The following is a 23,596-nucleotide window of genomic DNA, read 5'->3' as shown; positions in this document are numbered from 1 at the left end:
TACACAGTGACTGCACCAGCAGAATAGTGAGTGCAGCTCTGGAGTATAATAGAGGATGTAACTCAGGATCAGTACAGGATCAGTAATGTAATGTATGTAAACTGTGACTGAACCAGCAGAATAGTGAGTGCAGCTCTGGAGTATAATACAGGATGTAACTCAGGATCAGTACAGGATCAGTAATGTAATGCATGTACACAGTGACTGCACCAGCAGAATAGTGAGTGCAGCTCTGGAGTATAATACAGGATGTATCTCAGGATCAGTAATGTAAAGTATGTACACAGTGACTGCACCAGCAGAATAGTGAGTGCAGCTCTGGAGTATAATACAGGATGTAACTCAGGATCAGTACAGGATCAGTAATGTAATGTATGTACACAGTGACTGCACCAGAAGAATAGTGAGTGCAGCTCTGGAGTATAATACAGGATGTAACTCAGGATCAGTACAGGATCAGTAATGTAATGCATGTACACCGTGACTGCACCAGCAGAATAGTGAGTGCAGCTCTGGAGTATAATACAGGATGTAACTCATGATCAGTAATGTAATGTATGTACACAGTGACTGCACCAGCAGAATAGTGAGTGCAGCTCTGGAGTATAATACAGGATGTAACTCAGGATCAGTAATGTAATGTATGTTCACAGTGACTACACCAGCAGAATAGTGAGTGCAGCTCTGGAGTATAATACAGGATGTAACTCAGGATCAGTACAGGATCAGTAATGTAATGTATGTACACAGTGACTGCACCAGCAGAATAGTGAGTGCAGCTCTGGAGTATAATACAGGATGTAACTCATGATCAGTAATGTAATGTATGTACACAGTGACTGCACCAGCAGAATAGTGAGTGCAGCTCTGGAGTATAATACAGGATGTAACTCAGGATCAGTACCGTATCAGTAATGTAATGTATGTACACAGTGACTGCACCAGCAGAATAGTGAGTGCAGCTCAACAGCCTGACTCGCGGAAAACGAAAATTTTGGCCGATCGCCTCGAAAATCGGTACGCCGGGCCCCCTGACAAGGCCCGCGAGGGCAGCATCTCCGCATTTGCGGTGTCTTTTTTTCCCTCGCCGTGGCGTTTCTTTGGGCCGCCGCGGCCGTTCCGTCGCCCCGGCGGTCGCGAGGACTTTGCCTGCCCGACCGCCTAGGCAGGCCGAACGATATGCCGCCTCTCCCGCGCCTCTAGGACCACGCCCACTTTTCATGGAAAAGATGACCCCAAAATCAGTTTAACCGTATTAGCATGACCCAAAATTCAAGAAATGCACACCTTAACCGGATTAGCATATGCGGTCTACCGACCACAGGCAGATGGCGCAGGAGACCACGGAACCCTCAAACACCATTATCTGGGTTAGGAGAAGCAATGCAGCGAACGAGCAGCAGATGGTGCTGCTGTCCATGGACAGTTTTGCCTTTAGTTAGGCCAATGGGGTGGAAAAAAAAGTGCGCTCAAAAATAGAGAAAGTTTACGTTTTTTTGCTGTAATTCGTCCGATGAGCGTGATAACGGACGCTGCGCTGAACGGAGGCGCGGAGGAACGGGCGACGAAATAAGCGCGCCAAAAAAACGATAAAGTTCACGGTTTTTGGCGTAATTCAGCGTGATAACGGATGCTGCGCTGAACGGAGGCGCGGAGGAACGGGCGACGAAATAAGCGCGCCAAAAAAACGATAAAGTTCACGGTTTTTGGCGTAATTCAGCGTGATAACGGACGCTGCGCTGAACGGAGGCGCGTCCGCACGTACGCTTATTTTTATTTTGCGAATTTCATGTGAAAAACGGGGTCAGTGACTTTTTTCCTGCAGATTGAGTTTTAAGTGCGTGTGGTATCATCAGCCCCTCCCCCGGATGATGGCCGCCGCAATAAAAGTACTTAAAAAGACCCTCAAATCGCGTAAAACGGGGATGTTGCACGGCGGGGGCGGGGTCCGGGTGTTTGACTCGGAGCCGGCTGGCTTGTCACTCATGGTGCCATGTACAATATGTGAACGGCCGGTAGGGGACGCGCACGGGCTGCGGGCTCGATGTGGTGGGCCGTGTACAGTGTGAACTGCTTGTGACCCCGTCCGGAGCACAATGTAGAATGGCCGTGGGCGAGGGGGGGCGCCAGCTCTATGTTCCAGCCTGCACTGTTATCTCCTTTCCCCGTCGCTGTGTGAATGGCTGGGGGCGGGAGGACGTGACGCTACTGGGAAGCCAGCTGCCTGGCTGAGGCCGCAGCCGCACATCATGTTGGGAGATGTAGTCCACGCCCAGGCCAGAAGAGTCAGTGACAGTGCCTGGAGAACTACAGCTCCCAAGAGCCTCCGCGGGAGAACGGAACTCTCCCTTCCTGCCTTCCCGGATTGGCTGAGACTGAACAAAATGGCAGCCGCGGATACCCGCCGGCTGCTGTCATCCTTAACTTAGGTACACTCAACGATCCTATGTCCCAACAGGACTGGGGCAAAGGACCACAACAGGGGGGACACAGGGCCACACAGGACAGGACAGGGCCAGAGGACGAGGCTAGAGGGACGCAGAGGCTCACAGGACAGGAGCAGAGGACGGGGGGTGGTGCCTGCAGCAGAGCCACAGGGGGACACGGGGGACAGCCAGAGACAGGGGGATACAGGGGACAGCCAGAGACAGGGGGACAGCCAGAGACAGGGGGACAGCCAGAGACAGGGGGACACGGGGGACAGCCAGAGACAGGGGGACACGGGGGACAGCCAGAGACAGGGGGACACGGGGGACAGCCAGAGACACAGGGGGACACGGGGGACAGCCAGAGACACAGGGGGACACGGGGGACAGCCAGAGACAGGGGGACACGGGGGACAGCCAGAGACAGGGGGACAGCCAGAGACAGGGGGACACGGGGGACAGCCAGAGACACAGGGGGACACGGGGGACAGCCAGAGACAGGGGGACACGGGGGACAGCCAGAGACAGGGGGACACGGGGGACAGCCAGAGACAGGGGGACACGGGGGACAGCCAGAGACAGGGAGACACGGGGGACAGCCAGAGACAGGGGGACACGGGGGACAGCCAGAGACACAGGGGGACACGGGGGACAGCCAGAGATACAGGGGGACAGCCAGAGACACAGGGGGACACGGGGGACAGCCAGAGCCACAGGGGGACACGGGGGACAGCCAGAGCCACAGGGGGACACGGGGGACAGCCAGAGCCACAGGGGGACACGGGGGACAGCCAGAGACAGGGGGACACGGGGGACACCCAGAGCCACAGGGGGACACGGGGGACAGCCAGAGACAGGGGGACACGGGGGACAGCCAGAGACACAGGGGGACATGGGGGACAGCCAGAGATACAGGGGGACACGGGGGACAGCCAGAGACATGGGGGACACCCAGAGCCACAGGGGGACATGGGGGACAGCCAGAGATGCAGGGGGACATGGGGGACAGCCAGAGATAGGGGGACACGGGGGACAGCCAGAGACAGGGGGACACGGGGGACAGCCAGAGACAGGGGGACACGGGGGACAGCCAGAGACACAGGGGGACATGGGGGACAGCCTGAGACACAGGGGGACATGGGGGACAGCCTGAGACACAGGGGGACATGGGGGACAGCCAGAGACACAGGGGGACACGGGGGACAGCCAGAGATACAGGGGGACAGCCAGAGACACAGGGGGACACGGGGGACAGCCAGAGACACAGGGGGACACGGGGGACAGCCAGAGACACAGGGGGACACGGGGGACAGCCAGAGATACAGGGGGACACGGGGGACAGCCAGAGACACGGGGGACAGCCAGAGCCACAGGGGGACATGGGGGACAGCCAGAGATACAGGGGGACATGGGGGACAGCCAGAGACAGGGGGACATGGGGGACAGCCAGAGACACAGGGGGACACTTGGGATAGCCAGAGACACAGGGGGACATGGGGGACAGCCAGAGATAGGGGGACACGGGGGACAGCCAGAGACAGGGGGCACGGGGGACAGCCAGAGACAGGGGGACACGGGGGACAGCCAGAGACACAGGGGGACATGGGGGACAGCCAGAGACAGGGGGACACGGGGGACAGCCAGAGACACATGGGGACATGGGGGACAGCCAGAGACACAGGGGGACATGGGGGACAGCCAGAGATACAGGGGGACAGCCAGAGACAGGGGGACACGGGGGACAGCCAGAGACACAGGGGGACACGGGGGACAGCCAGAGACACAGGGGGACACGGGGGACAGCCAGAGATACAGGGGGACAGCCAGAGACACAGGGGGACACGGGGGACAGCCAGAGACACAGGGGGACACGGGGGACAGCCAGAGACACAGGGGGACACGGGGGACAGCCAGAGATACAGGGGGACAGCCAGAGACACGGGGGACAGCCAGAGACACAGGGGGACACTGGGGACAGCCAGAGATACAGGGGGACATGGGGGACAGCCAGAGATACAGGGGGACATGGGGGACAGCCAGAGATACAGGGGGACATGGGGGACAGCCAGACACAGGGGGACATGGGGGACAGCCAGAGACACAGGGGGACACTGGGGACAGCCAGAGACACAGGGGGACATGGGGGACAGCCAGAGATACAGGGGGACAGCCAGAGACAGGGGGACAGCCAGAGACACAGGGGGACACGGGGGACAGCCAGAGACACAGGGGGACATGGGGGACAGTCAGAGACACAGGGGGACACGGGGGACAGCCAGAGACACAGGGGGACATGGGGGACAGTCAGAGACACAGGGGGACACGGGGGACAGCCAGAGACAGGGGGACATGGGGGACAGACAGGGGGACATGAGGGACAGCCAGAGCCACAGGGGGACACGGGGGACAGCCAGAGACAGGGGGACATGGGGGACAGACAGGGGGACATGAGGGACAGCCAGAGCCACAGGGGGACACTGGGGACAGCCAGAGACACAGGGGGACATGGGGGACAGCCAGAGATACAGGGGGACACGGGGGACAGCCAGAGACACAGGGGGACAGTCAGAGACACAGGGGGACACGGGGGACAGCCAGAGACAGGGGGACATGGGGGACAGACAGGGGGACATGAGGGACAGCCAGAGCCACAGGGGGACACTGGGGACAGCCAGAGACACAGGGGGACATGGGGGACAGCCAGAGATACAGGGGGACACTGGGGACAGCCAGAGAGACAGGGGGACACGGGGGACAGCCAGAGACACAGTGGGGCACGGGGGACAGCCAGAGACACAGGGGGACACGGGGGACAGCCAGAGACACAGGGGGACACGGGGGACAGCCAGAGACACAGGGGGACACGGGGGACAGCCAGAGACACAGGGGGACACGGGGGACAGCCAGAGACACAGGGGGACACGGGGGACAGCCAGAGACACAGGGGGACACGGGGGACAGCCAGAGACACAGGGGGACACGGGGGACAGCCAGAGACACAGGGGGACACGGGGGACAGCCAGAGACACAGGGGGACATGGGGGACAGCCAGAGACACAGGGGGACACGGGGGACAGCCAGAGACACAGGGGGACACGGGGGACAGCCAGAGACAGGGGGACACGGGGGACAGCCAGAGACACAGGGGGACACGGGGGATAGCCAGAGACAGGGGGACATGGGGGACAGCCAGAGACTGGGGGACAGCCAGAGATACAGGGGGACATGGGGGACAGCCAGAGACAGGGGGACATGGGGGACAGCCAGAGACACAGGGGGACATGGGGGACAGCCAGAGACACGGGGACATGGGGGACAGCCAGAGATACAGGGGGACAGCCAGAGACAGGGGGACATGGGGGACAGACAGGGGGACATGGGGGACAGACAGGGGGACGTGGGGGACAGCCAGAGCCACAGGGGGACAATGGGGACAGCCAGAGATACAGGGGGACATGGGGGACAGCCAGAGATACAGGGGGACAGCCAGAGACACAGGGGGACACGGGGGACAGCCAGAGACACAGGGGGACACGGGGGACAGCCAGAGATACAGGGGGACACGGGGGACAGCCAGAGACACAGGGGGACATGGGGGACAGCCAGAGACACAGGGGGACATGGGGGACAGCCAGAGACACAGGGGGACACGGGGGACAGCCAGAGACAGGGGGACACGGGGGACAGCCAGAGACACAGGGGGACATGGGAGACAGCCAGAGACACAGGGGGACATGGAGGACAGCCAGAGACACAGGGGGACATGAGGGACAGCCAGAGACACAGGGGGACATGGGGGACAGCCAGAGACACAGGGGGACATGGGGGACAGCCAGAGACACAGGGGGACATGGGGGACAGCCAGAGACACAGGGGGACATGGGGGACAGCCAGAGACACAGGGGGACATGAGGGACAGCCAGAGACACAGGGGGACATGAGGGACAGCCAGAGACTCAGGGGGACATGGGGGACAGCCATAGCCACATGGGGACAGCCATAGCCACAGGGGGACACGGGGGACAGCCAGAGACAGGGGGACACGGGGGACAGCCAGAGACAGGGGGACACGGGGGACAGCCAGAGACAGGGGGACAGCCAGAGACAGGGGGACACGGGAGACAGGGGGACACTGGGGACAGCCAGAGACAGGGGGACACTGGGGACAGCCAGAGACACAGGGGGACACTGGGGACAGCCAGAGACACAGGGGGACATGGGGGACAGCCAGAGACACAGGGGGACATGGGGGACAGCCAGAGACACAGGGGGACATGAGGCACAGCCAGAGACACAGGGGGACATGGGGGACAGCCATAGCCACAGGGGGACATGGGGGACAGCCATAGCCACAGGGGGACATGGGGGACAGTCATAGCCACAGAGGGACACGGGGGAAGCCAGAGACAGGGGGACACGGGGGACTGCCAGAGACAGGGGGACAGCCAGAGACAGGGGGACACGGGGGACAGCCAGAGACAGGGGGACAGCCAGAGACAGGGGGACATGGGGGACAGCCATAGCCACAGGGGGACAGGCAGACACTGGGGGACAGCCAGAGACAGGGGGACACGGGGGACAACCAGAGACAGGGGGACACGGGGGACAGCCAGAGACAGGGGGACACGGGGGACAGCCAGAGACGGGGGCACAGGGCCACACAGGACAGGGCCAGAGGACGAGGCTAGAGGGCACAGAGGCACACAGGACAGGAGCAGAGGATGGGGGGTGGTGCCTGCAGCAGAGCCACAGGGGGACATGGGGGACAGCCATAGCCACAGGGGGACAGGCAGACACTGGGGGACAGCCAGAGACAGGGGGACACGGGGGACAACCAGAGACAGGGGGACACGGGGGACAGCCAGAGACAGGGGGACACGGGGGACAGCCAGAGACGGGGGCACAGGGCCACACAGGACAGGGCCAGAGGACGAGGCTAGAGGGCACAGAGGCACACAGGACAGGAGCAGAGGATGGGGGGTGGTGCCTGCAGCAGAGCCACAGGGGGACATGGGGGACAGCCAGAGACAGGGGGACAGCCAGAGACAGGGGGACAGCCAGAGACAGGGGGACACGGGGGACAGCCAGAGACACAGGGGGACACGGGGGACAGCCAGAGACAGGGGGACAGCCAGAGACAGGGGGACAGCCAGAGACAGGGGGACATGGGGACAACCAGAGACACAGGGGGACATGGGGACAGCCAGAGACACAGGGGGACACGGGAGACAGTCAGAGACACAGGGGGACACGGGGGACAGCCATAGCCACAGGGGGACACGGGGGACAGCCAGAGACTGGGGGACAGCCAGAGACAGAGGGACACGGGGGACAGCCAGAGACAGGGGGACACGGGGGACAGCCAGAGACAGGGGGATATGGGCCACAGCCAGAGACAGGGGGACACGGGGGACAGCCAGAGACAGGGGGATATGGGCCACAGCCAGAGACAGGGGGACACGGGGGACAGTCAGAGACAGGGGGACATGGGGGACAGCCAGAGACAGGGGGATATAGGCCACAGGCAGAGACAGGGGGACAGCCAGAGACAGGGGGATATGGGCCACAGGCAGAGACAGGGGGACACGGGGGAGAGCCAGAGACAGGGGGACATGGGGAGCAGGTACAGACAGACACCGCACACGGGGGAAACAGCAGGCACAGGGGGACACAGCTACAGAGGGACACAGCTACAGGAGTACAAAGCCACAGGGTGACAGACACAACCACACCACCGCTCACACACACCACTGCACACCTACACCGCCGCAAGCAGACACCGCCGCACGCCCGCATGTATTGCATTATTCTTAAATCTTCATAAATAAACTACATACATATTCTAGAATACCCGATGCGTTTGAATCGGGCAACCATCTAAGATATATATATATATATATGTGTGCTGTCTTCCTCCTGTGTGCGTTACTCCATATGTATGTGTGTTTCTTTGTGTATGTCCCAACTGGCCAGCTGGGACGCGGCTGCTGGTGGTGGTGTCGTCCCCCCTGGCCAGCTGGGACGCGGCTGCTGGTGGTGGTGTCGTCCCCCCTGGCCAGCTGGGACGCGGCTGCTGGTGGTGGTGTCGTCCCCCCTGGCCAGCTGGGACGCGGCTGCTGGTGGTGGTGTCGTCCCCCCTGGCCAGCTGGGACGCGGCTGCTGGTGGTCTTATATGTATTTATTGTATCATTATATATTTATATTATGGCAAATTAATTTCCCTTTTTTTTTTCTTCAGTTAGATAACGAAGCATTGTGGAGACGCGGCTCACCAGCCTCCATGATAACGCAACCCGGCTATCCTCTTCTTCCTTGGTTTGAGTATATATTTATATGTGTGTATGTGTATGGCGTGAGCCAGCAGAGGCCGTCCTCCTGGCCAGCTGGGACGCGGCTGCTGGTGGTGGTGTCATCCCCCCTGGCCAGCTGAGACGCGGCTGCTGGTGGTGGTGTCGTCCCCCCTGGCCCGCTGAGATGCGGCTGCTGGTGGTGGTGTCGTCCCCCCTGGCCAGCTGGGACGCGGCTGCTGGTGGTGGTGTCTCCCCCCCCTGGCCAGCTGGGACGCGGCTGCTGGTGGTGGTGTCATCCCCCCTGGCCAGCTGGGACGCGGCTGCTGGTGGTGGTGTCGTTCCCCCTGGCCCGCTGGGACGCGGCTGCTGGTGGTGGTGTCCCCCCTGGCCAGCCCCTGGCCAGCTGGGACTTGACTGGTGGTGGTGGTGTCGTCCCCCCTGGCCAGCTGGGACTTGGCTGGTGGTGGTGGTGTCGTCCCCCCTGTCCAGCTGGGACTTGGCTGCTGGTGGTGGTGTCGTCCCCCCTGGTCAGCTGGGACGCGGCTGCTGGTGGTGGTATCCCCCCCCCCCCCCCCTCCCGGCCAGCTGGGACGCGGCTGCTGGTGGTGGTATCCCACCCCCCCCTCCCGGCCAGCTGGGACGCGGCTGCTAGTGGTGGTGTCCTCCCTGGCCAGCTGGGACGCGGCTGCTGGTGGTGGTGTCGCCCCCCCTGGTCAGCTGGGACAGACATCTGAATGCCCGCACCTCTGACAGTGGGAGTGACCCAGGGTCTAAAAAATGACAAAGTCCCTTCATTTTGAGTAATTCTGGTTAAGTAGTATAACGCAACCCGGCTACCCTCTTCTTCCTTGGTTTGAGTATATATGTATATGTGTGTATGTGTATGGCGTGAGCCAGCAGAGACGGTCTCCCCCCTGGCCGGCTGGGACGCGGCTGCTGGTGGTGGTGTCGTCCCGCCTTGCCAGCTGGGACGCGGCTGCTGGTGGTGGTGTCGCCGCCCCTGGCCAGCTGGGACTTGGCTGCTGGTGGTGGTGTCGCACCCACTGGCCAGCTGGGACGTGGCTGCTAGTGGTGGTGTCGTCCCGCCTGGCCACCTGGGACGCGGCTGCTGGTGGTGGTGTCCCGCCTGGCCAGCTGGGACGCGGCTGCTGGTGGTGGTGTCGTCCCCCCTGGCCAGCTGGGACTTGGCTGCTGGTGGTGGTGTCGCACACACTGGCCAGCTGGGACGTGGCTGCTAGTGGTGGTGTCGTCCCGCCTGGCCACCTGGGACGCGGCTGCTGGTGGTGGTGTCGTCCCGCCTGGCCAGCTGGGACGCGGCTGCTGGTGGTGGTGTCGTCCCGCTGGGACGCGGCTGCTGGTGGTGGTGTCGTCCCCCCTGGCCCGCTGGGACGCTGCTGCTGGTTGTGGTGTCCTCCCCCGTGGCCCGCTGGGACGCGGCTGCTGGTGGTGGTGTCGTCCCCCCTGGCCCGCTGGGACGCGGCTGCTGGTGGTGGTGTCGTCCCCTCTGGCCAGCTGGGACGCGGCTGCTGGTGGTGGTGTCGTCCCGTCTGGCCAGCTGGGACGCTTCTGCTGGTGGTGGTGTCGTCACCTCTGGCCTGCTGGGATGCGGCTGCTGGTGGTGGTGTCGTCCCCCCTGGCCAGCTGAGACGCGACTGCTGGTGGTGGTGTCGCCCCCCCCTGGCCCGCTGGGACGCGGCTGCTGGTGGTGGTGTCGTCCCCCCTGGCCCGCTGGGACGCGGCTGCTGGTGGTGGTGTTGTCCCCCCTGGCCCGCTGGGACGCGGCTGCTGGTGGTGGTGTCGTCCCCGCTGGGACGCGGCTGCTGGTGGTGGTGTCGTCCCCGCTGGGACGCGGCTGCTGGTGGTGGTGTCGTCCCCGCTGGGACGCGGCTGCTGGTGGTGGTGTCGTCCCCCCTGGCCCGCTGGGACGCGGCTGCTGGTGGTGGTGTCGTCCCCCCTGGCCCGCTGGGACGCGGCTGCTGGTTGTGGTGTCCTCCCCCCTGGCCCGCTGGGACGCGGCTGCTGGTGGTGGTGTCGTCCCCGCTGGGACGCGGCTGCTGGTGGTGGTGTCGTCCCCTCTGGCCAGCTGGGACGCGGCTGCTGGTGGTGGTGTCGTCCCATCTGGCCAGCTGGGACGCTTCTGCTGGTGGTGGTGTCGTCACCTCTGGCCTGCTGGGACGCGGCTGCTGGTGGTGGTGTCGTCCCCCCTGGCCAGCTGGGACGCGACTGCTGGTGGTGGTGTTGTCCCCCCTGGCCCGCTGGGACGCGGCTGCTGCTGGTGGTGTTGTCCCCCCTGGCCCGCTGGGACGCGGCTGCTGCTGGTGGTGTTGTCCCCGCTGGGACGCGGCTGCTGGTGGTGGTGTCGTCCCCGCTGGGACGCGGCTGCTGGTGGTGGTGTCGTCCCCGCTGGGACGCGGCTGCTGGTGGTGGTGTCGTCCCCGCTGGGACGCGGCTACTGGTGGTGGTGTCGTCCCCGCTGGGACGCGGCTGCTGGTGGTGGTGTCGTCCCCCCTGGCCCGCTGGGACGCGGCTGCTGGTGGTGGTGTCGTCCTCCCTGGGACGCTGCTGCTGGTGGTGGTGTCGTCCCCCCTGGCCCGCTGGGACGCTGCTGCTGGTGGTGGTGTCGTGCCTCCTGGCCCGCTGGGACGCTGCTGCTGGTGGTGGTGTCGTGCCTCCTGGCCCGCTGGGACGCGGCTGCTGGTGGTGGTGTCGTCCCTTCTGGCCCGCTGGGACGCGGCTGCTGGTGGTGGTGTCGTCCCCCCTGGCCAGCTGGGACGCGGCTGCTGGTGGTGGTGTCGTCCCCCCTGGCCAGCTGGGACGCGGCTGCTGGTGGTGGTGTCCCCCTTGGCCAGCTGGGACGCGGCTGCTGGTGGTGGTGTCCCCCCTGGCCAGCTGGGACGCGGCTGCTGGTGGTGGTGTCCCCCCTGGCCAGCTGGGACGCGGCTGCTGGTGGTGTCGTCCCGCCTGGCCAGCTGGGACGCGGCTGCTGGTGGTGGTGTGGCCCCCCCTGACCACCGGGGACAGACACCTGAATGCCCGCACCTCTGACAGTGGGAGTGACCCAGGGTCTAAAAAATGGCAAAGTCCCTTCATTTTGAGTAAATCCGGTTACTTAGCAGAACATGGTGCAGATGTTAACCGGATGTACCCAAAGTTTATTGACCCTAATCCCGTTACTTAGCAGAACATGGTGCAGATGTTAACCGGATGTACCCAAAGTTTATTGACCCTAATCCCGTTACTTAGCAGAACATGGTACAGATGTTAAACGGATGTACCCAAAGTTTATTCACCCTAATCCCTTTACTTAGCAGAACATGGTGCAGATGTTAACCGGATGTACCCAAAGTTTATTGACCCCACTCCGGACACTTGGATGCCCGCACCCCCTATTCCGGACACCTGGATGCCCGCACCTCTGACAGTGGGAGTGACCCAGGGTCTAAAAAACGACAAAGTCCCTTCATTTTGAGTAATTCTGGTTAAGTAGTATAACGCAACCCGGCTACCCTCTTCTTCCTTGGTTTGAGTATATATGTATATGTGTGTATGTGTATGGTGTGAGCCAGCAGAGACCGTCTTCCCCCTGGCCGGCTGGGACGCGGCTGCTGGTGGTGGTGTCGTCCCCCCTGGCCCGCTGGGACGCGGCTGTTGGTGGTGGTGTCGTCCCCCCTGGCCAGCTGGGACGCGGCTGTTGGTGGAGGTGTCCCTCCCCCCCACTCCCTCCCCTGGCCAGCTGGGACACGACTGCTGGGGGTGGTGTCCCCCCCCCCCCCCTCCCTGGCCAGCTGGGACGCGGCTGCTGATGGTGGTGTCGTCCCCCCTGGCCCGCTGGGACGCGGCTGCTGGTGGTGGTGTCGTCCCCCCTGGCCAGCTGGGACGCGGGTGGTGGTGTCGTCCCCTCTGGCCAGCTGGGACGCGGCTGCTGGTGGTGGTGTCTTCCCCCCTGGCCAGCTGGGACGCGGCTGCTGGTGGTGGTGTCTTCCCCCCTGGCCAGCTGGGACGCGGCTGCTGGTGGTGGTGTCGTCCCCCCTGGCCAGCTGGGACTTGGCTGCTGGTGGTGGTGAGAGCAAGCATGTGGGATGTAGGTCAAAAAGCGAACACTGTGGGGACAGATCCAGCACAGGGGGGCAGTGACCCAGTGTCTAAAAAATGACAAACTCCCTTAATTTTGAGTAAATGCGGTTAAGTAGTATCATATAGTGCAGATGTTCACCGGATTGGGGAAGAATGGACTTCGGTTACCGCCTGCGCTATATGCTACAAATTAACTGGATTTACCCAGTTTAGGGAAAATGGACTTTGGGTAAATCCGGTTAACTATGGCCTGTGATTGGCTGAGGCAGTCACATTTTCTGGTCAGTACACCCCAGCAGCAGCCTCTATATACAGCCCAGCAGCAGCAGCCTCTATATACAGCCCAGCAGCAGCCTCTATATACAGCCCAGCAGCAGCCTCTATATACAGCCCAGAAGCAGCCTCTATATACAGCCCAGCAGCAGCAGCCTCTATATACAGCCCAGCAGCAGCAGCCTCTATATACAGCCCAGCAGCAGCAGCCTCTATATACAGCCCAGCAGCAGCAGCCTCTATATACAGCCCAGCAGCAGCAGCCTCTATATACAGCCCAGCAGCAGCAGCCTCTATATACAGCCCAGCAGCAGCAGCCTCTATATACAGCCCAGCAGCAGCAGCCTCTATATACAGCCCAGCAGCAGCAGCCTCTATATACAGCCCAGCAGCAGCAGCCTCTATATACAGCCCAGCAGCAGCAGCCTCTATATACAGCCCAGCAGCAGCAGCCTCTATATACAGCCCAGCAGCAGCAGCCTCTATATACAGCCCAGCAGCAGCAGCCTCTATATACAGCCCAGCAGCAGCAGCCTCTATATACAGCCCAGCAGCAGCAGCCTCTATATACAGCCCAGCAGCAGCAGCCTCTATATACAGCCCAGCAGCAGCAGCCTCTATATACAGCCCAGCAGCAGCCTCTATATACACCCCAGCAGCAGCCTCTATATACACCCCAGCAGCAGCCTCTATATACACCCCAGCAGCAGCCTCTATATACACCCCAGCAGCAGCCTCTATATACACCCCAGCAGCAGCCTCTATATACACCCCAGCAGCAGCCTCTATATACACCCCAGCAGCAGCCTCTATATACACCCCAGCAGCAGCCTCTATATACAGCCCAGCAGCAGCCTCTATATACAGCCCAGCAGCAGCCTCTATAAACAGCCCAGCAGCAGCCTCTATAAACAGCCCAGCAGCTGCCTCTATATACACCCCAGCAGCAGCTTCTATATACACCCCAGCAGCTTCTATATACACCCCAGCAGCTTCTATATACACCCCAGCAGCCTCTATATACACCCCAGCAGCAGCCTCTATATACACCCCAGCAGCAGCCTCTATATACACCCCAGCAGCTTCTATATACAAGCCCAGCAGCCTCTATATACAGCCCAGCAGCCTTTATATACAGCCCAGCAGCTTCTATATACACCCCAGCAACCTCTATATACAGCCCAGCAGCCTCTATAGACAGCCCAGCAGCAGCCTCTATATACAGCCCAGCAGCTTCTATATACACCCCAGCAGCCTCTATATACAGCCCAGCAGCAGCCTCTATATACAGCCCAGCAGCAGGAGCCTCTATATATACCCCAGCAGCCTCTATATACAGCCCAGCAGCCTCTATATACAGCCCAGCAGCCTCTATATACAGCCCAGCAGCCTCTATATACACACCAGCAGCTTCTATATACAGCCCAGCAACCTCTATATACAGCCCAGCAGCAGGAGCCTCTATATATACCCCAGCAGCCTCTATATACAGCCCAGCAGCCTCTATATACACACCAGCAGCTTCTATATACAGCCCAGCAGCAGGAGCCTCTATATATACAGCCCAGCAGCCTCTATATACACCCCAGCAGCTTCTATATATAGCCCAGCAGCCTCTATATACAGCCCAGCAGCCTCTATATACTGCCCAGCAGCCTCTATATACACTCCAGCAGCCTCTATATACACTCCAGCAGCCTCTATATACACTCCAGCAGCAGCCTCTATATACAGCCCAGCAGCCTCTATATACACCCCAGCAGCCTCTATATACAGCCCAGCAGCAGCCTCTATATACAGCCCAGCAGCAGCTTCTATATACAGCCCAGCAGCTTCTATATACAGCCCAGCAGCCTCTATATACAGCCCAGCAGCCTCTATATACAGCCCAGCAGCAGCCTCTATAGACAGCCCAGCAGCAGCCTCTATAGACAGCCCAGCAGCAGCCTCTATAGACAGCCCAGCAGCAGCCTCTATAGACAGCCCAGCAGCAGCCTCTATAGACAGCCCAGCAGCAGCCTCTATAGACAGCCCAGCAGCAGCCTCTATAGACAGCCCAGCAGCAGCCTCTATAGACAGCCCAGCAGCAGCCTCTATAGACAGCCCAGCAGCAGCCTCTATAGACAGCCCAGCAGCAGCCTCTATAGACAGCCCAGCAGCAGCCTCTATAGACAGCCCAGCAGCAGCCTCTATAGACAGCCCAGCAGCAGCCTCTATAGACAGCCCAGCAGCCTCTATAGACAGCCCAGCAGCCTCTATAGACAGCCCAGCAGCCTCTATATACAGCCCAGCAGCAGCCTCTATATACAGCCCAGCAGCAGCCTCTATATACAGCCCAGCAGCAGCCTCTATATACAGCCCAGCAGCAGGAGCCTCTATATATACCCCAGCAGCCTCTATATACAGCCCAGCAGCCTCTATATACACACCAGCAGCTTCTATATACAGCCCAGCAACCTCTATATACAGCCCAGCAGCAGGAGCCTCTATATATACCCCAGCAGCCTCTATATACAGCCCAGCAGCCTCTATATACACACCAGCAGCTTCTATATACAGCCCAGCAGCAGGAGCCTCTATATATACAGCCCAGCAGCCTCTATATACACCCCAGCAGCTTCTATATATAGCCCAGCAGCCTCTATATACAGCCCAGCAGCCTCTATATACAGCCCAGCAGCCTCTATATACAGCCCAGCAGCCTCTATATACAGCCCAGCAGCTTCTATATATAGCCCAGCAGCCTCTATATACAGCCCAGCAGCAGCCTCTGTATACACCCCAGCAGCAGCCTCTGTATACACCCCAGCAGCAGCCTCTATATACAGCCCAGCAGCCTCTATATACTGCCCAGCAGCCTCTATATACACTCCAGCAGCCTCTATATACACTCCAGCAGCAGCCTCTATATACAGCCCAGCAGCCTCTATATACAGCCCAGCAGCAGCCTCTATATACAGCCCAGCAGCAGCCTCTATATACAGCCCAGCAGCTTCTATATACAGCCCAGCAGCTTCTATATACAGCCCAGCAGCTTCTATATATACAGTCCAGCAGCCTCTATATACAGCCCAGCAGCTTCTATATACAGCCCAGCAGCCTCTATATACACTCCAGCAGCCTCTATATACACTCCAGCAGCAGCCTCTATATACAGCCCAGCAGCCTCTATATACAGCCCAGCAGCAGCCTCTATATACAGCCCAGCAGCAGCCTCTATATACAGCCCAGCAGCTTCTATATATACAGTCCAGCAGCCTCTATATACAGCCCAGCAGCTTCTATATACATCCCAGCAGCCTCTATATACACTCCAGCAGCCTCTATATACACTCCAGCAGCAGCCTCTATATACAGCCCAGCAGCCTCTATATACAGCCCAGCAGCAGCCTCTATATACAGCCCAGCAGCAGCCTCTATATACAGCCCAGCAGCAGCCTCTATATACAGCCCAGCAGCAGCCTCTATATACAGCCCAGCAGCTTCTATATACAGCCCAGCAGCTTCTATATACAGCCCAGCAGCTTCTATATACAGCCCAGCAGCTTCTATATATACAGTCCAGCAGCCTCTATATACAGCCCAGCAGCTTCTATATACAGCCCAGCAGCAGGAGCCTCTATATACACCCCAGAAGCTTCTATATACAGCCCAGCAGCCTCTATATACACCCCAGCAGCCTCTATATACACCCCAGCAGCCTCTATATACAGCCCAGCAGCCTCTATATACAGCCCAGCAGCTTCTATATACAGCCCAGCAGCCTCTATATACAGCCCAGCAGCAGCAGCCTCTATATATACTCCAGCAGCCTCTATATATACTCCAGCAGCCTCTATATATACTCCAGCAGCCTCTATATACACCCCAGCAGCTTCTATATACAGCCCAGCAGCCTCTATATACACCCCAGCAGCAGACTCTATATATACTCCAGCAGCCTCTATATATACTCCAGCAGCCTCTATATACACCCCAGCAGCAGACTCTATATACAGCCCAGCAGCCTCTATATATACTCCAGCAGCAGCCTCTATATAGACCCCAGCAGCAGCCTCTATATACAGCCCAGCAACCTCTATATATACTCCAGCAGCCTCTATATATACTCCAGCAGCAGCCTCTATATACAGCCCAGCAGCCTCTATATACAGCCCAGCAGCCTCTATATACAGCCCAGCAGCCTCTATATACAGCCCAGCAGCTTCTATATACACCCCAGCAGCCTCTATATACACCCCAGCAGCCTCTATATACACCCCAGCAGCCTCTATATACACCCCAGCAGCCTCTATATACACCCCAGCAGCTTCTATATACACCCCAGCAGCTTCTATATACACCCCAGCAGCTTCTATATACACCCCAGCAGCTTCTATATACACCCCAGCAGCCTCTATATACACCCCAGCAGCCTCTATATACACCCCAGCAGCCTCTATATACACCCCAGCAGCCTCTATATACACCCCAGCAGCCTCTATATACACCCCAGCAGCCTCTATATATACTGCAGCAGCCTCTATATGCACCCCAGCAGCCTCTATATGCACCCCAGCAGCCTCTATATGCACCCCAGCAGCCTCTATATGCACCCCAGCAGCCTCTATATACAGCCCAGCAGCCTCTATATACAGCCCAGCAGCCTCTATATACAGCCCAGCAGCCTCTATATACAGCCCAGCAGCAGCCTCTATATACACCCCAGCAGCTTCTATATACAAGCCCATCAGCCTCTATATACAGCCCAGCAGCTTCTATATACAGCCCAGCAGCCTCTGTATACAGCCCAGCAGCAGCCTCTATATACACCCCAGCAGCCTCTATATACACCCCAGCAGCCTCTATATACACCCCAGCAGCCTCTATATACAGCCCAGCAGCTTCTATATACAGCCCAGCAGCCTCTATATACAGCCCAGCAGCAGCAGCCTCTATATATACTCCAGCAGCCTCTATATATACTCCAGCAGCCTCTATATACACCCCAGCAGCTTCTATATACAGCCCAGCAGCCTCTATATACACCCCAGCAGCAGCCTCTATATATACTCCAGCAGCCTCTATATACACCCCAGCAGCAGACTCTATATACAGCCCAGCAGCCTCTATATATACTCCAGCAGCAGCCTCTATATAGACCCCAGCAGCAGCCTCTATATATACTCCAGCAGCCTCTATATAGACCCCAGCAGCAGCCTCTATATACAGCCCAGCAGCCTCTATATACAGCCCAGCAGCCTCTATATACAGCCCAGCAGCCTCTATATACAGCCCAGCAGCTTCTATATACACCCCAGCAGCTTCTATATACACCCCAGCAGCCTCTATATACAGCCCAGCAGCCTCTATATACAGCCCAGCAGCCTCTATATACAGCCCAGCAGCTTCTATATACAGCCCAGCAGCTTCTATATACACCCCAGCAGCTTCTATATACACCCCAGCAGCTTCTATATACACCCCAGCAGCTTCTATATACACCCCAGCAGCCTCTATATACACCCCAGCAGCCTCTATATACACCCCAGCAGCCTCTATATACACCCCAGCAGCCTCTATATATACTGCAGCAGCCTCTATATATACTGCAGCAGCCTCTATATACACCCCAGCAGCCTCTATATACACCCCAGCAGCCTCTATATACAGCCCAGCAGCAGCCTCTATATACAGCCCAGCAGCAGCCTCTATATACAGCCCAGCAGCAGCCTCTATATACAGCCCAGCAGCAGCCTCTATATACAGCCCAGCAGCAGCCTCTATATACAGCCCAGCAGCAGCCTCTATATACAGCCCAGCAGCAGCCTCTATATACAGCCCAGCAGCAGCCTCTATATACAGCCCAGCAGCAGCCTCTATATACAGCCCAGCAGCAGCCTCTATATACAGCCCAGCAGCTTCTATATACAAGCCCATCAGCCTCTATATACAGCCCAGCAGCTTCTATATACAGCCCAGCAGCCTCTGTATACAGCCCAGCAGCTTCTATATACAGCCCAGCAGCCTCTATATACAGCCCAGCAGCCTCTATATACAGCCCAGCAGCCTCTATATACAGCCCAGCAGCTTCTATATACAGCCCAGCAGCCTCTGTATACAGCCCAGCAGCAGCCTCTATATACACCCCAGCAGCTTCTATATACAGCCCAGCAGCCTCTGTATACAGCCCAGCAGCAGCCTCTATATACACCCCAGCAGCCTCTATATACACCCCAGCAGCCTCTATATATACACTCCAGCAGCCTCTATATATACTCCAGCAGCCTCTATATAGACCCCAGCAGCAGCCTCTATATACAGCCCAGCAGCCTCTATATACACCCCAGCAGCCTCTATATACACCCCAGCAGCCTCTATATACAGCCCAGCAGCCTCTATATACAGCCCAGCAGCCTCTATATACAGCCCAGCAGCCTCTATATACAGCCCAGCAGCCTCTATATACACCCCAGCAGCCTCTATATACAGCCCAGCAGCCTCTATATACAGCCCAGCAGCCTCTATATACAGCCCAGCAGCCTCTATATATACAGCCCAGCAGCCTCTATATACAGCCCAGCAGCCTCTATATACAGCCCAGCAGCAGCCTCTATATACAGCCCAGCAGCCTCTATATATACACCCCAGCAGCCTCTATATACACCCCAGCAGCCTCTATATACACCCCAGCAACCTCTATATACACCCCAGCAGCCTCTATGTACAGCCCAGCAGCCTCTATGTATACACCCCAGCAACCTCTATATACAGCTCAGCAGCCTCTATATACAGCCCAGCAGCCTCTATATACAGCCCAGCAGCTTCTATATACAGCGCAGCAGCTTCTATATACAGCCCAGTAGCCTCTATATACAGCCCAGCAGCCTCTATATACAGCCCAGCAGCCTCTATATATATACCCCAGCAGCCTCTATATACAGCCCAGCAGCCTCTATATACAGCCCAGCAGCCTCTATATACACCCCAGCAGCCTCTATATACAGCCCAGCAGCCTCTATATATACCCCAGCAGCCTCTATATACAGCTCAGCAGCCTCTATATACAGCCCAGCAGCTTCTATATACAGCCCAGCAGCCTCTATATATACACCCCAGCAACCTCTATATACACCCCAGCAGCCTCTATATACAGCTCAGCAGCCTCTATATACACCCCAGCAGCCTCTATATACACCCCAGCAGCCTCTATATACAGCCCAGCAGCCTCTATATACAGCCCAGCAGCCTCTATATACAGCTCAGCAGCCTCTATATACAGCTCAGCAGCCTCTATATACAGCTCAGCAGCCTCTATATACAGCCCAGCAGCCTCTATATATACCCCAGCAGCCTCTATATACAGCTCAGCAGCCTCTATATACAGCCCAGCAGCTTCTATGTACAGCCCAGCAGCCTCTATGTACAGCCCAGCAGCCTCTATATACAGCCCAGCAGCTTCTATATACACCCCAGCAGCCTCTATATACAGCCCAGCAGCCTCTATATATACACCCCAGCAACCTCTATAGACACCCCAGCAGCCTCTATATACAGCTCAGCAGCCTCTATATACACCCCAGCAGCCTCTATATACAGCCCAGCAGCCTCTATATACAGCCCAGCAGCCTCTATATACAGCCCAGCAGCCTCTATATACAGCCCAGCAGCAGCCTCTATATACACCCCAGAAGCTTCTATATACAGCCCAGCAGCAGCCTCTATATACAGCCCAGCAGCAGCCTCTATATACAGCCCAGCAGCAGCCTCTATATACAGCCCAGCAGCAGCCTCTATATACAGCCCAGCAGCAGCCTCTATATACAGCCCAGCAGCAGCCTCTATATACAGCCCAGCAGCAGCCTCTATATACAGCCCAGCAGCAGCCTCTATATACAGCCCAGCAGCAGCCTCTATATACAGCCCAGCAGCAGCCTCTATATACAGCCCAGCAGCAGCCTCTATATACAGCCCAGCAGCTTCTATATACAAGCCCATCAGCCTCTATATACAGCCCAGCAGCTTCTATATACAGCCCAGCAGCCTCTGTATACAGCCCAGCAGCTTCTATATACAGCCCAGCAGCCTCTATATACAGCCCAGCAGCCTCTATATACAGCCCAGCAGCCTCTATATACAGCCCAGCAGCTTCTATATACAGCCCAGCAGCCTCTGTATACAGCCCAGCAGCAGCCTCTATATACACCCCAGCAGCTTCTATATACAGCCCAGCAGCCTCTGTATACAGCCCAGCAGCAGCCTCTATATACACCCCAGCAGCCTCTATATACACCCCAGCAGCCTCTATATATACACTCCAGCAGCCTCTATATATACTCCAGCAGCCTCTATATAGACCCCAGCAGCAGCCTCTATATAGACCCCAGCAGCAGCCTCTATATACAGCCCAGCAGCCTCTATATACACCCCAGCAGCCTCTATATACAGCCCAGCAGCCTCTATATACAGCCCAGCAGCCTCTATATACAGCCCAGCAGCCTCTATATACAGCCCAGCAGCCTCTATATACAGCCCAGCAGCCTCTATATACACCCCAGCAGCCTCTATATACAGCCCAGCAGCCTCTATATACAGCCCAGCAGCCTCTATATACAGCCCAGCAGCCTCTATATATACAGCCCAGCAGCCTCTATATACAGCCCAGCAGCCTCTATATACAGCCCAGCAGCAGCCTCTATATACAGCCCAGCAGCCTCTATATATACACCCCAGCAGCCTCTATATACACCCCAGCAGCCTCTATATACACCCCAGCAACCTCTATATACACCCCAGCAGCCTCTATGTACAGCCCAGCAGCCTCTATGTATACACCCCAGCAACCTCTATATACAGCTCAGCAGCCTCTATATACAGCCCAGCAGCCTCTATATACAGCCCAGCAGCTTCTATATACAGCGCAGCAGCTTCTATATACAGCCCAGTAGCCTCTATATACAGCCCAGCAGCCTCTATATACAGCCCAGCAGCCTCTATATATATACCCCAGCAGCCTCTATATACAGCCCAGCAGCCTCTATATACAGCCCAGCAGCCTCTATATACACCCCAGCAGCCTCTATATACAGCCCAGCAGCCTCTATATATACCCCAGCAGCCTCTATATACAGCTCAGCAGCCTCTATATACAGCCCAGCAGCTTCTATATACAGCCCAGCAGCCTCTATATATACACCCCAGCAACCTCTATATACACCCCAGCAGCCTCTATATACAGCTCAGCAGCCTCTATATACACCCCAGCAGCCTCTATATACACCCCAGCAGCCTCTATATACACCCCAGCAGCCTCTATATACAGCCCAGCAGCCTCTATATACAGCCCAGCAGCCTCTATATACAGCTCAGCAGCCTCTATATACAGCTCAGCAGCCTCTATATACAGCTCAGCAGCCTCTATATACAGCCCAGCAGCCTCTATATATACCCCAGCAGCCTCTATATACAGCTCAGCAGCCTCTATATACAGCCCAGCAGCTTCTATGTACAGCCCAGCAGCCTCTATGTACAGCCCAGCAGCCTCTATATACAGCCCAGCAGCTTCTATATACACCCCAGCAGCCTCTATATACAGCCCAGCAGCCTCTATATATACACCCCAGCAACCTCTATATACACCCCAGCAGCCTCTATATACAGCTCAGCAGCCTCTATATACACCCCAACAGCCTCTATATACACCCCAGCAGCCTCTATATACACCCCAGCAGCCTCTATATACACCCCAGCAGCCTCTATATACAGCTCAGCAGCCTCTATATACAGCTCAGCAGCCTCTATATACAGCCCAGCAGCCTGTATATACAGCCCAGCAGCTTCTATATACAGCCCAGCAGCCTCTATATACAGCCCAGCAGCCTCTATATATATACCCCAGCAACCTCTATATACAGCTCAGCAGCCTCTATATATACACCCCAGCAGCCTCTATATACAGCTCAGCAGCCTCTATATACACCCCAGCAGCCTACATACATATTCTAGAATACCCGATGCGTTAGAAGCGGGCCACCATCTAATATATATTTATTATATTATTTATTTTTTTCTATTTAGGTAACCAAGCGTTGGAGACTTCAATAACTCCTTTAGATGTTTCTTGGCAAATAAAGGGGATTGAGATTTCCAAATGTGGATGTCCTGTCTGGATGGCATTTGTGCTGGATTGACAGAGTTATGAATAAATGACAAGGCTCATTCATGCAGAATTTCTTTCCTTTGTTTTTACAAAAGTACATATATGAATTTATTTCTTTTTTGTACTAAATGTTTTTGCCCTCTGCCTCATTACTTTTTCCAGTAAATAAAATGTTTTAAATAAAAGTTTGAGATGGTTTTGTTTGCTTCTCTGGTATAGTGGTGGGGTAGTGTTAATAGAAAATATTTCTCCATATTCAGCATCTGAATATATCTATTCCTACTGATAATGCATCTTGGAGGCTGCTGCAACATGCATTATTGTTAGGAAGATGCACGATCCTGGATACCGATGCTGCAATTTGGCATCTAGGATACTGCGTGAAATTCTGGGAA

The 23,596-nt window shown here is 57.3% G+C and overlaps 1 long non-coding RNA gene across 1 annotated transcript; it reads left to right on the top strand.

Annotated features, from left to right (window-relative positions):
• Positions 1 to 2,331: 2,331 nt before the first annotated feature.
• LOC141198556 (uncharacterized) lies at positions 2,332 to 23,386 on the top strand. The gene is made up of 3 exons (XR_012270488.1): positions 2,332 to 2,429; positions 8,665 to 8,741; positions 23,120 to 23,386. It is a non-coding gene; the product is annotated as an uncharacterized lncRNA (long non-coding RNA).
• Positions 23,387 to 23,596: the final 210 nt, after the last annotated feature.

The sequence above is a fragment of the Phyllobates terribilis genome, unplaced genomic scaffold, assembly GCF_046119375.1.
Source record: "Phyllobates terribilis strain yellow unplaced genomic scaffold, ASM4611937v1 Scaffold_97__1_contigs__length_5976380, whole genome shotgun sequence".
Lineage (NCBI taxonomy): Eukaryota > Metazoa > Chordata > Amphibia > Anura > Dendrobatidae > Phyllobates > Phyllobates terribilis.
Note: the sequence above shows the minus strand (reverse complement) of the source record. Positions and strands in the feature narration are given on the sequence as shown.